This window comes from Oryctolagus cuniculus, chromosome 15 (assembly GCF_964237555.1).
Source record: "Oryctolagus cuniculus chromosome 15, mOryCun1.1, whole genome shotgun sequence".
NCBI classification, from domain to species: domain Eukaryota; kingdom Metazoa; phylum Chordata; class Mammalia; order Lagomorpha; family Leporidae; genus Oryctolagus; species Oryctolagus cuniculus.
Window position 1 is genome coordinate 83098411 of NC_091446.1, and position 14380 is coordinate 83112790.

The 14380-nt window shown below is 53.7% G+C and overlaps 1 long non-coding RNA gene across 17 annotated transcripts in view; it reads right to left on the bottom strand.

Annotated features, from left to right (window-relative positions):
- Positions 1-285: 285 nt before the first annotated feature.
- Positions 286-14380, bottom strand: part of LOC103351327 (uncharacterized) — a 555796-nt gene continuing 541701 nt past the window's right edge. For 16 of the 17 annotated variants that reach the window (XR_011382597.1, XR_011382594.1, XR_011382592.1 and 13 more), the window contains one exon: positions 286-2666. This is a non-coding gene — a long non-coding RNA (uncharacterized lncRNA). The remainder of the gene's footprint in view (positions 2667-14380) is intronic. The other variant, XR_011382591.1, reaches the window with a different exon arrangement.

Genomic DNA, 14380 nt, shown 5'->3' on the forward strand with positions numbered 1-14380 from the left:
TGGGCTGAGATGGTTGTGGGATCATCCTGTGAGGCCCGGGCTTTGTGGGATATGGGGCGACGGCCTTCTTTACAAGAAGCACTGGAGACAAGTTTCAGTGAACATATCCATTTTATTAATGATCAGGCACACCTCTTAAAGGGCAGACAGAAGGGGCGTAGCTAATTCAGGGCAACACTAAGTCTATAGGATAGAGCCAATATTGGCCCTGCTAGGCTCCTCCATCAGCTTGAAGGTCACATAGACTGGAGCCTTCCCGATGGGCCTGGGCCACACCCGGAAGTATTTCCCTGATAGGCAATTACAGGGCCCTCTAACAGGCAGCAGGGTGGGGGAAATGTGCCTGTGGCTTCTGCTGCCTGCCAGCAGTCAGGCTCATCTCCTGCATGGGCTGGGCAGGCAATCCCCCAGCTAGGGGCAGAATCACCCACATCACCCTGTCTGTATGGACAAAATCTCTGCCAGTAGTATAGCCTTTCACTCAGCCAGGCCCATCAGGCCCCAGGCCTTTAATCCACTTCCAAAGAGGAGAGCTTAGTCTGACTGGCAGGTGGGTGTACAGATGTGGTCAGGTAGGGGCATGAGGGCGTGGTCTTCCAGCTCACAAACCTAATCCTATATGCCCGCCTACATCACAGCCCCTTCAGAGACTCCAGTCCCTTAATCCTAAGGGATGCTGAAGGCTGTAGAATCATCACATCTTCTATAGCTGCTTCCTGCTTATGAGGGGCGTAGTGCAGGCCCTGCCTTGCTGGGGCTGGGAGTCTCTGCCTAGCTCATCGAACAAGTTTGCTTTGTGAGCTGGAGCGGTCTCCGTCCCTGCCAATGTCTGTGTCCCCTGCATGGTCAGCTACTCCCAGAAGTTAAGTTCTGAAACAGATAAGTTTGTTAAGTAGCATAACAGAAGTGGAACAAGACCAATTGTGAGCCCAGTGCCCCGTAAGATGGAAAGAATGTACCGTACAGACTCCCACATAGTGGGTGGTGACAGATTATAAACTCATTTCACTTGAGCGTAGAGGATTACAATAGAAAAACACATGAGGACTTGCATGTCAGTAGCAGCTCCCAGAGAGAATTGAGAGAGGCAGGCACAGGTGTCTGAAGGGACAGCAGCACTCTTGATGTGAGGAATGTCAAAGCTTTACTCTCTTTGCTGAAGGCCTCTACTTGGCTTACAGGAATAATCAGGTGTGTCTTTTGGAATTCACCTGAGAAGACTTAAGAGGTAGAAGTTTCATCCTAACCTCACTGGGGTGGGTGTGCTCAGTAGCGCCTGGTAGTCCCTTCCATGTAAGCTATAACTGATCTGAAGAGGATCTTTCCATGAATGCCCTCCTCAGGAATTCCTAATGTTGGAATTTTGTTAGCAGTGCCTTCGTTCCTTGGAACTCCTTTTGCAGCTCCCCGTCCAGCACAGTGTGTCTGCCTCAGGGCCTTTTAAAGCCATCTACAGAAGCGTGGAGTCCACATCACGGGATCCGTACTCTACAGAATCTTGCCATTCCCAGAAATATTCTCAGCTGTTTTGTGAGTCTGCGAAGGTCAAACATATGTAACATAGCTTCCCCTCTTTGACTGAGAGAGCACAGCTTTGTGCAGTTAGAACACATGCTGGGGAATCTACCTCCAGTTTAGATCCCTGAGTGAGCTTTGTTTGAAGTTCTGGATCCTCACTAGCCCAGACTTTGAGTTGAGTGGGATACAGAAGAAACTGTCCCATACGCAAAGTTTAGCAACACAGCAAGATGCATTGAAACGGCCGTCTTCTCCGTATCCCTGAGGCCTTTAACCACTCAGTACTCTGTATTCCACCCTATGTTATACATACAAGATAGGACTATGAGAGAGAGACATGGGTCTAAGAGTTCACATTGGAGACACTTAATAAACTTTAAGGAAATGCCTAAGAATACAGGCAATGGCATTTAGCAGTCAGACATAAATAGAACCCATGACACCTGAGAGTGTAACACACTACAACAAGGGAAATCTTTGGGAACGAGTTTTACCATTAATGCTAATGCTGTAGCTCTCTGAGGACAGAGGTCCTGCAGGGGAAGTTAGCACACAGTGACCCCTGCCGTTCATGTAACAATTAACACTCTAATGCAGGAATCAGTGAGCACCCAGGCTCCTACATGAGCTTCCTAGGCTATGGAAGCCTTTTGAGTCCTCAAACTCTGTCAACATTCAGACAAGGCCACAAGCAGAGTGGAAGTTCTCTCCTCCCTTCAGAGAAAAGTACAGCCTTCTTTGATGACCACTTCTTTCCACTGGGGTCTCGCCCAGGGAGGTCCCGCATGTAGGAATGCTTTCTGCGCGAGTGTCCCGGGTTTCCATGCCTGAACTGCTCTCCTGGCCTTTTCAGCCAGACCAGGATGCCTCGAGGGCTGACTAGGGGGTCACTGAGCGCTACTTCCAGCACTGCCACTCTAGGAGTCTGTGGGACAGACTCCTTCCCACGTTGGAGCATTTACTCCTCTTTAATCCTATTCATTATTAGCAGTAAATACTTAATCCTACTGATAGGATCACTTTGTCACTTCTGCCATCTAGCCCAAGGGGATTTGGGATCCCACTGCTAGGTTTAAAACTGTACCCTTAGAAGGAGGTCCGCAGGAATCCACGCAGGAATCCACAGCTTTACAGTTCCTTTGTAGGACCTGAGAAGACATAAACAGACACAGCTCTCTGCGAGCTTAATTATTCTTAAGCATTTGACTTGGATGCATTGCATTAGTTAGAATTCCTTTAACACTGGACCAAGCGATGTTTGTTCTGTAATACAGATACTACGGATTTCTATATAGATCACTCTAACAATCAGGTGTTCAGTATACGACAGGCCCTGGGAGCCAGCAATGTGGGGCAGAGTCTGTTGCCCATCTTCTTCATGCTGGGGTGGAGCATCTGCCATGTTTGATGCTCCGCCTCCCTGATGCTAACATGTTTCCAGGCAACCAAATCAGTTCTCCAACCTGGAATAACTGAAAGCAAGCTCGCTTTGAAAATCAAAAGCCCAGGAACAGAGCTGAAATTCTCAGAACCTTTGTAAGCATCTGAGTTCTCCTGTTTCTGTTTTGAATGAAAAATTCTACAAGCCATGGAGTACCTGTGGCTTAGTCACTGCCCAGGCAGGGCTCCCTCCTCCCTCGGGAAATTCACCTGGATCGGGGGAAACCCTAAGAGTTCTAACAGGCGTTCTGGGACTTGCTTGGTCGCTGCATGCACCCGAGCGGGCCGAACCTGGGAGAGGAGGGTCCAGGGTTTGGGATCCCACCTCTGCTTCCTCACTCTCCACCACTTCCCCTGGTGCATAAATGCCAGGGTGCCCAACCTGGGCTTCCCTGGAGCGCCAGGAAGGCCCAGCCTGCAGTGCTGTAGCAGCACCTGCTCTCCACCCCCGGCCCCACACCCTGTGTCTCCCAGCTAGGACCAGGCACCCAGGGCAGCCGCACTTCCCCATCAGAGCTCCCGCCCCCAGTCACGATCCCAGCATGGAGCGCAGATAAGGGACAGGGTGAAAGATGGACAGATAAGCAACGTTAGAACATGTGGGCAGCCATTTCTCACCACGTCCACATGGGGAGCCTACAACCATGGCAGAGCTCCCTAGAATGGGACGGTATTTCCTCTCTCCTAGCAGAGGGGGCCTGGGGCTGGTACACGGTGAGGGGTCCTAGAATGGGACAAGTGCATCCTCTTCAACTAGCAGAGAGGGACTGGGGGCCTGACCACAGATGATGCCTCCTCATCTAGCAGGGAGGGCCCCACCCTCGCTCACCGTATACGTTCAGGTCCCTGTTTGGGCACCAGCTGCGGGCTCGTCCTGTGAGGCTGCACCCCGTGGGATGGTGGGGCAACAGTGTTCTTCCACAAGCACCAGAGACAAGATTGGCGATCGTGCCCGTTTTATTAATGATCAAGCACACCTCTTAAAGTGCAAGCAGAAAGGGCATAGCTAGTTCAGGGCAACACTAATTGATAGGCTAGAGCTGATATTGGCTCTGCTAGGCTCCTCCAATCAGTGTGAAGGTCACGTAGGCTAGAGCCTTCTTCATGGGCCAGGGCCACACCCGGGAGCAGTTTCCCTGATGGGCAATGACAGGGCCCTATACTAGGCAGTAGGGGCGGGGAAATGTGCCTGTGGCTCCTGCCACCTGCCAGCAGTCTGGCTAACCTCCTGTATGAGCTAGGCAGACAATCCAAAAGCTAGGCATACAATCACCCACAGATAATGAAACTGGTTCCTCCCTGGCCCACTAGGGACGTAGAAGTGTCTGATCAGGGATGTGTCCACACCTCTCCGCTTCCCTTGCTTTCCAGTGAGCAGAAGTTGCCCCAGGACAGCACCCCGGGGGCAAAGGTAAAGACAAGCCCTTGGCCATGGGCCAGTCATCTGGAAGCAGAGCTGGGTGGAGGGGGCATGTGGGGCTCAGCAGTGGTTACTGGGAACACCATAAGGTCCTGCGATGCGGTACTTACACGGCACCTGCTGACACCTTAACACACTCACCTGTCCCGGAACTGAGCCACAGCTCAGGGGCATCTGCCTGTCGGCCACCACGACTCATTGGCATGGTTGGGAGTGACCTGGCTGGAGCTCAGGGGCTCTGCCTTGAGGACAGGGCAGCTCAGGTCAGAGGCCAGGCCACCGACGCTCCCCAGACAGAAGACCTGGGGCTCGCAGTCTGTGCTGTTTCTGTCTCCTTCCATTAGAGTGCCCACAGAGCTCCTGAGCTGCATCTGAGGGCCACTCTCAGAGGCCTGCAGCTGAGCTCATGCCATCCTGTCTCCTTTTCCAGCATAAACATCGAGAGGTGCACAGGATCCAGAAATGGATCAAAATGATGAAAAACCACTCCAAATACCGCGGCAGCGAGAAGGTACCATGGAGCTGAGGGCCCCTCGGGAACACTGAGCGCTGAGTTGGGGTTTGAGCAGTGCCCATTCCCATGCCAGGCACCGCCTGCCTCTCAGATGCCCAGGGGCAACTGTCCAGCCCCGAGGGACACAGGTCATGTGCACCCCTTCCCCATACACGCAGGACACTGTCCTGGTAGAAAATCTGAAGTCACTGCTGAAGACAATCCCAGATGCAGGGCAGGTGTGGTTCCAGGAGCCCTGTAGGGGGCAGTCAGTGCACGGTGCAGCCAGTGCCCCTGAGCCCTTGGCCCCCAGTCACTGTGGGTCATAAGGCCCCCATCTGGGCAGATCCTCCCTCTGCCAATACACACGGAGCCCCTGGCTTCTCCCTCCCGAGTGGCCACATGCACCACTCACTGGAGGCTCCTCTTTCCTGCAGTTTCATCGAAGAGGCTATAAAGGAATCCCTGCCCAGCTGCGTGGGAAGGTGTGTGCCCTGATGCTGGTCACCCACAACAAGCAGGCCAAGAATCTGGGCAAATATGCGGTACGGCTCTACACTCAGCCCAAGGGGGCCCGGCCTGCTCGGGCCTGGTCAGGAGCCTGAGCCTCCGTGGTCTGGTCACTGGGCCCTCAGGAACCTCCTCCCTATCCTGCCTTCTTCACATCTCCCCAGACCCAGCTGGGCCATCTTGGCTTCCTGCCCGGGGACTGGCCCTTCCTTCTCTCTGCTGAGCTCAGCTGGGCAGCTTGCCACAAGAACAGCACACAGGAATTGCTGGTCCATGATGGGTGGCGTCTCCCAAATTGAGATCACAATGGTGTGTTGAAGTGACCCTCTACAGGCTCTGTGCTCACAGGGCCTGCCCACATCTGCCACTGCTTTCACCTGACTTGCTCCCCCTGGCCTTGCCCTTGCCTGGAGTGGCTTGTCTAACGGTCACACTCAGCTCTCAGCTGCTTCTGGTGAGAAGGGCTGGCAATGCAGATGGCTCTCATGACGCCGGTTGCCATCAGGGAGCAGGGCCCAGCTGTGTGGCCAACCCTGTGCTCCCCGAAGTCTTGAGATTGGGGCTGGCCCTGGGAGCTGGGCCTGAGGACAGTCATTGCCCAGGGGCAACTCAAAGCCAAGGGCGGTTTCCAATGTCTTGCTATTGATGGGCCCCTCCAGGAGGGGACAGCATTCACCACTGGTCTGGGTGTAGCAGGGCCTGAGATGCAGGGAGGAGGATCTGAAGCCTGGCTGGGGTGCAGACTGATTCTCTGCTGAGAAGTGCTGAGGGCAGGCAAGGGTAGTGCACAGGGACATTCAGAGCCCCTGTCTCATGCAGACAATTCGGGGTCTCAGTGGCCCCTTCTGCAGGGATCCTGGGCACTGGGGGGACGTCAGCCAGAAGAGCTGCTGTGGATTGGAGAAATTTGTGGCAATGGGGCTTTGCTGCTCCTGAGGCAGGCCCCTCCCCCTTGTCCCACCCTGCAGGAGATGAAAGAACAGGACAGGCTGTACCCAAACCAATTCCAGCAGATCGACTCCACTGTTACGGGGACTTTAAGAAGTCACCTGATGCTCAGAGAACGATATGGAATCAAGTGAGGCCTCGGGGCCTCAGGGCCTCGGGGGTGGGGTGAGCAAGGGTCCCTGGGACAACTGGGGTCCCTAGGAGAGACTCACATACAAACCTAGAGCAAAAATCCCTTTTGGAAAAAAAAAAATGGGGCCATGGGCCTTTTTTATATCATATAAACTTTCCAAAAGACACTGTGGGAGAGGATGAAATGAACAAACACAAGAGGAGACAACATTAGCAATCTATCTAATAAAGGTATTATTTCCAGACCATTCAGAGAGCCCTTCAACTCACTAACGAGGAAGCAGTGCACAGCCTCCCGGCGCCCTGGGGACACGGGCTCATAGGACCCCTTCATGAAAGCACACACAATTCACCTCCTCAACGCATGAACACACGCTTAGTACCTGAACCACAGTGGGGCACCATGCACAGCTGTGAGAACTGGGGATCTGAAATCACGGAGGATGCCGGGTGCAGGCATGTTACCTGTGTTACTGCTGAATCCTAAAATGGGATTCAGAGAGAGGCAGGACAAGGCTCGGGCCTGGGCTGACCCGGATGCATCTCGGGTGCATTCTGCTAAGAGAGGAAGCGTCCCTCTAAGACTACACATGCTGTGATCCACTCATACGACATCTGCAAGAGGCCATGCCCTGGGACAGAGAAGAGGACAGTGGTGGCCTAAGGAGGGGGAGTTTGGGAAGTTTTGTCACTGAGGGCCCGTGGGCAGCTCATAGGTGACGGGAGTGCTCCCTACGAGGCTGCAGTGGTGCATGGGAGGCTGACTCTCCATGGAGTGAGACCCACGGGATGGTACCTCCCTCAGTGGACGCTCTCCTGTGCAATCTGAACACACAGCGTGGGAAGTGAAACTGCACACAACTGCATCCCTGAGATGTGTGCATGTCATTGCAGGCAGCGCTCACCCACACGGTGGACCACACGCAGGTGCCCTGACGACATCACTGCTCATGAGCAGAGTGTCACAGGCCCTGTGTGTGGCTCTGCCTCACAGAGCCTCGGCAGCACAGGACACACAGCCTCTGTCCCCTCTCTTCCAGCCAATGCGCCTTATACCAAGTGCTCATGGCCTATTCTGTTCATAATCACTTGAGTCTTCTGGGATCATATCACAGGTGCTATCCTGCTCACAGAGATCCCTTTCTGGTCTGAGCAGTCTCTCTACTCCACAACTCAGACAGAGAGGCAGAGGCCAGGGTCATGGCCTTCTTGGATAGAACTCAATTCTGTGAACAGAAGGGCAGCCTTCTGATGATCTCCCGACCCTAGGAGCTTGGCAGGGGTGGGATGCCCCTCCCAGGACTAGTGCCCCACCGGTCAGGGTGGGAGTGGACATGAGCTGTGTGACTTTGCAGTGGTTATGAAAGTCGAGTCTGGGCCCCGCTGATGCCTTTGCACCTGCCAGACATGTGGCAGGTGCCAAGGGCCTGAATCCCACTCCACACCATGCCACTGCCACAACCACCCACTCAGACCTTTCTAATGAGGGGAGCAGGTGCAGGACTCCAAGGGTGATCCACCAAGGCCTGGGCATCCCCATCCCACTGACCTGCCACTGACCAACTCTGCCTGGAGCCCTGGGGCCTGGCACTCCGGAAGCCCAGGCCTGCACACTTCACTGTTCCAGCCCTGGCCTGGTGCACTTCCTGGCTTACTTCTCCCTCATGTGAGAAAGGGCCAACAGGTCACCTGTGGAGCTCACGTATCCAGCAGCTACCATGGGTGTGGAGCCTGGATTCCCACAGCAGCAACCCATGTCAGCCCATCCTGACATCTTGGGGGTGCAAGGTGTCCTTGCTTCTGGTCTCCCCTCTGTGCTGCATGAGCTCAGGCCCTGTAGGATTCTACAAGAACACTGAGATGTGGGCTCCAATTCTTAGGATGCCGACACCAAGTGGCAGGATTCAGGTTGAGGGGGAGGCCGGAGGGGCTGCTTCCTCAATCTTCCTGGGCCCTTCAGTGGGTGACCCTGATCTCCTTGAGAAGTGGGCCATCCCAGGAGAGTTCATTTTGCCAGGGGAGGTCAGCTAGAGGCATTCTGGGATCTGGCAGGAGGTGAGCTATGGCCAGGACCTGAGCCATGTGGCGGTGCTCTTGCTGACATAGATGAGTGAGGAATTTTTTCTAGGTGCTGATCCAGTTCATGGAGAACCACAAACACGGGATGCACAGTAGGTGGGTGGCGTGTGGGGCCCAGTGCATGCAAGACCATGCACGGCCCTCACTGGCTCCTGAGTGTGCAGGACACTGTCCCTGTGGGGGGGCTTCCTAGAAGCCAGGGTTGGCAGAGGAATCCTAGACTGAACCAGCCCACTTCTCTAACATTCAAAGGCCTTGGAGCCTTGCCACGGCCATCCTGGGTGTTGGAACCTTCAGAACAAGGGGTCCTGTGCTAATCCACGTGACACAGGTCCCCAGTGTCCCTTCTGCCTCACAAACTCTTTGCTTCCTCTCAAGCACAGAGCCACACCCAGGGAACATGCAGAAGGCAGCATCCCCTGTGGGGTCATCCTTCCTTCCTCAGTGTCTGAATGGTCAGGAGGCACCCAGTCTGCCTACACTCACCCCAGCAGTCTCCAGGGGGCAGCCTGCTTGGGCTGCACACAGTCACCCACCTGCACCCACCGCCCTCTGCAGGTCCTCTGCCATGGCCAAGTTCATTTCCACCTGCTTCTGTTAGTGCATCCCCTGACCCTCAGTGCTCAGAAACACCCCACCCCCGTCTTTGGTTCTCCAGCTTCCTATGTGTGTGTGTTTGTGTGTGGGGTGCATGGCTGATACTCCTCAGGTTTCTACAAACCGCACTCCCCAAAACTGGAAAGACTGCAGCAACATCTTGAACATATCATGCATCGCCCACTCCCCTCCCTGCAGAAACACCTGGTAAGTAAAACATCTTGTCTCCTCCCGGGGGCTCTGTGCTCCTGGAGGGGAGGACAGAAAGGGGTCCTGTCTCCTTCCTGGGCCAGGGGAGGCCATGTCCTCACCAAGGCTTCCTTGGTTACTGGGGTCTGCATCAGTTTGGGTGTTGGTTTGTTTTCTAGCACTTGGTCTTCCAGAGTTTGCGTAGACTGAAGGGAGATGCTGTCCCCAGGGAAGAGTGGGAGATAGGAACTGTGTCCCTTCAGGAACCTGCATGTCTGTGGGGGAGGGGGTGAACCTGGTGCTGGGCTTCTGCACCCGGGGGCTCAGACTAGAGGAAGTCAGGCCTGCTCCGTGGGCCCTGACCTCCCTCTGCCTCTTCTTAGAAGGAGGATGTGTGTCTCGGAGACTTCACTGCCCACTGGTTTACTCAGTGCCTTCTGGAAGGGGTAAGAGCCCCTGGGGATCTCTGCCCACAGAAGCTCCTGCCCCAGTGTCTGGCTCTCCTGTCCTAGTTTCATGTGGCCCTGAGCAGAGCTGAGCTCCCCCAGCCCCAGCAGACAAAGGAGGGACCCTGCTGTGCAGACAAGACAGGCCCTGCTCTGAGGAGCCTTGTCCAAGCTGAGGCTGAGTCCCAGGGCAGGCAAGGAGGGCACAGGTCCAAGCAGGACGTATCCTGCAAAGCGTCTCCCAGTAGCACATCCCTGCCCCCACAGCTCCAAAGGCCAATATCAGCACTGAGGACATGCAGGCACTGGGAGCAGACCAGGGGTCTCGTATCCTACCCAGAGATGAAGCAGGCTCTACCAAGGTTTGGCCTCCACATGGCTCTGAGGAAAGACATGGAGGAGGAGGAAGAGAGCTGTGAAGAAGGCAGCCCAGAGCCCCTCGGCCTTAGGTTCTGCTGTAAGGGTGCAGAGTCTCCACGTGTTACCACCCTTCCGAGACTCCAGAGAGCTCGTGGGGGAGGGGAGGGCTGTGCCAGTGTGCCAGTTTCCCTAACCTGAGCTGGCAGGACAGAGGGAAGACGACTCTTCTGATGCTGGCAGCCAGGAGGGCCTGTGGATGTGGGCTCCTCCACAGGCCTCGGAGCCCCCAGAACCAGGGCCCATGCAGGCCGTCCCAGCCTGGGGGACACAGCTGAAGACTCCCTACCTGCATGGCAGCCCCTCGCACTCTGGGGACAGTCGCAGGCTGGAGCCAGCCAGAGCCTGCCCTGGGCTGGGAGACCAGGCCTGGTGCCCTCCCTGGCTCAAGGCCTCTTTGCCTCCTACTCTATAGGGCACCTGGATGATGGGTGCCTCCTAGAAGAGAGGCCATGCCCACCATGTGTCCTGCCCAGGCTGGACAGCAGCCTGCTGTTCTCTACACAGAGTCCTCTATGCTGGATTGAGCCCCCACCCACCCAGGGGCCCTCCCCCGCCTCTTCCTGGGTCCAGGACAGAGGGTTGTCAGGACTGCTGTGGGCACCTCCATCGCTGGAAGGTGATAGCATAGCGCCTGTAGCTACTGGACTGTTCCTGCCCCCACCCTCAAGGAGAACCTTTAGGCCTTTATTCTTGATGCTGACGTGTATTAAATTGTTTCCATGTACTAAAGTGTTAGATTGGAACATGTCTGCTCCAGTTTTGTGACCCCCAGAGCCCAGCTTCAGCAGGGCTTCTCTGTGTTTCTGACGAGCTTTGGAGGCTCCACAGCCCCCACCCCAGGCAGAGATCTGCACAGCACCCTGAAGCTAATGCCTGAGATTCACCTGTGCCCTCCAGGGGGCTGAGTCAGGGCTGGGAGAGCAGCAGCCATGAGCACCCACCAACAGATGTAAAGGATGATTAAAACCAGAATTCAGAAACCCTTCCAAAAATAGATAAGAAGAAGCACCTGCCATCTGATGTCAGGGCACCAGTACGAGCCTGATGTGAAAATAAGACTACATCATACAGAAAACTACAAACAAGCATCACCTGCAAATATACAAAATTTATCAGCAAACGGAATCCAGCGTAATAAAAGGTTTACACACTCTGATTAACTGAGCATAATTCCAGGAATGCAAGGATGGTAAACACGAAAGGGCAATCAATGTAATAAACAGAATAAGGACACACACATAAGCCTTTAGAGACACAGCAAAGGCATCTGAGAAAACTGAATATGTCTCTCCCCGAAACACAAGCACATAGAACTCCTAATAAACATGACCAGGAAAGATCTTCACCATGAAACACTTCAGTCAAATTCTTCACAGTCAAACATAAAGCAAAGATTCTAATGTGTACACAAGAGAAACATCAGACTATATTAAGAGGATCTCCAATTATAATCACATCTGAATTCTCATCAGAAACCCTGTATGGGCTAGGAGAAAGTGGTGAGATCTATTCCAAGCCCTAAGAGAAAAAGTTGTCAACCCAGAATACTAAACCTTGCAAAGCTCTAATTCATGAATGAAGGTGAAATAAAAAATTAGAGGGTGCTGGTGCTAGTCCCAGCTGCTCCTCTTCCATTACAGCTCTCTGCTATGGCCTGGGATATCAGTGGAAGATGGCCCAGGTCCTTGGGCCTCTGCACCCATGTGAGAGACGTGGAAGAAACTCCTTGATTTGAACTGGAACAGCTCCGGCCATTGCGGCCATCTGGAGAGACAACCAGTGGTTGGAAGACCTCTGTCTCAACCTCTCTCTGTAACTCTTTCAAATAAATCTTCAAAAAAAATTGGTTCAACGTAGATACAATGGATTAATTCTCAGAAAGAAACAAACCGCTAAAAAACTCCAGTAAAACTAGAAACTCTGAATATACTTACTCTTTTGTTTTTTAATTTATTTTAAAAACAGAGTTACAGAGAGAGGTAGGGACAGAGAGAGAGGTCTTCCATTCACTTGTCTGAATATACTTATAATTTGAAAAGAGATTGCTGTAGCAGGGAAAAAAAATGAAGAAAAGTCCAGGTCCAGATGGTTCCACAGGAGAAAACTCCCATTTAAAGGATAATTAAAGTCCTTGATTCGCAAACCCTTCCAAAAAGAGATGAAGAGGAAAAAATATTCCATTTTATTCCATCAGACCAGCATTAGCCCAACAGCCAACACAAACAGATCATAAAGAAAATGGCACACAAATATCCATTATGAATATATCCCATTCCTCAACAAAAGATTACCAAACCCTATCCAGGAGTACAAAAAAGGTTTGCACACTCTGTGCAACTGGGAGTTACTCTGGGAATGCAAGGATGGCTTCCATATGAAAATCAATGTATCACAGAACAGAATAAACATGAGAAAAGCCCACAAAGCACCCCTGTAGACAGAGAAGACCTATTTCGCAAAAACTTAGTTACCTTTGAGATAGTAAAGAAATCACCTAATTAGGACGAAGGCCAACCTCAGCCGGACAACCATCTTTCATGAAAAATGCACACAGCGCGGCATCACACTGAATGCAGTAACCAGAAACCGTCCTCGGAGCCCAGGAAACAGACAAGCATGTTCGCTCCTACTCTTGGGTCAGGGGGCTCAGAGGTCTAGAGCAGGGTGGCTGGGCCATCAACAAGGACACAAAGGGGAACACGGGCCATTCCGGGAGCAGGCAGAGCCACCTCTGCTCTCCACAGCTGCTCGCACACTGGGCAAAGTTCCAGGGTCCGCACAGCACCACCGCGACTCCACCCACGCCCTGCTCCCTGCAGGACCCCAGAGCAACAGGCAAGGTGCAGAGGCCTGGCCAGCAGGGAAGCCCCCAGCAGGAACCCGGGACGCCCCCCTCACTCACCACAGGGAGCCCCGTTGTGCTTGCTGGACAGAGGCCGGCGAAGGTCATGGCTTCAACGCTGCCTCGGGCCTAGAGCACTAGGCTCACCCGTGGGAGCCACCGCCCAGCACCCTGCTCCACCCACGATGCCCCCTGCAGTTCCCATGGAGCACCCAGGAAGACAGTGGCCTCGGTGTGGTGAGGGCGCTGTGGCCTGCGCTGAGATCCAGCACACACAATGGCTGCCTCCACCCACCCGGGCCGCCTGTCCTGAGAGGGGCAAAAAACGGAAGTTCCCAGGGCCACTTCACGGAAGCCAGTGGTGCCCACAAGGGAGGAGGAGGCGGGGGCACTGCAGGGGCTGGCGTGGGGGTAGTAGGTTCAGGCTCCACCTGGGGCGCCTACATCCCCTATGGGCACCAGTTTGAGTCCCAGGGCTCCACTTCTGATCCAGCTCCCTGCTAATGGCCTGGGAAAGCAGTGAGAGATGGCCCAAGGGCTTGGGCCCCTGCACCCACATGGGACCTGGAAGACTTGTGTGGCCATTTGAGAGGGATCCTGCAGATAAAGACTCTGCCTTCCAAATAACTAAATAAAACTTAAAAAAAAAATAAAGAAATGAACACCTGTGCATGAAATTCAAAATTTTACATACCAAATAAACTTATCTCTATATTTCATTATTGCTTTTCATCTGAAAGGCTCACCACATACACACACACACACACACACAGACTTGCATCCACTTCTTCACTCTCCGGTGTCTGCAATAACCAGGGCTGTGTCAGGCCGAAGCCAGGAACCTGGAACTCCATCTAGATCTCTCAGATTGGTGGCAGCGACTCCAGTACTAGAGCCAGCCATCTGCTGCCCCCCAGGGTATAAACTCCCAAGGAGGTGGAAGAGAAGGAGAACTGGGAATTGACCCTGGGCACTCTGACATGGATGCAGGCTTCCCAAGATGTAACTGCTGTGCCAGGGCCCATCCTAAACTTATCTTTTAAATTCATTGGTCTCGGGGCTGGGATCATGGCACAGCAGGTGAAGCCACTGTCTGCCATGCTGGCGTCGCTTACGGACACTGGTATAAGACTTGGCTGCTCAACTTCTGATTCAGCTCCTTGGGAATCTGTCTGAAAAGCAGGAGAAAATGGCCCAAGACTCTGGGCCCAGATGGAGTTCCAGACCTCAGCTTTCAGCTTGGCCCAGGCCTGGCCATGTGACTATTTGGGGAGGAAACCAGTACACCAGTGGATGTAGGAAGACAGTTTCTCTCTCTCTCTCTCTCACACACACATACACACACA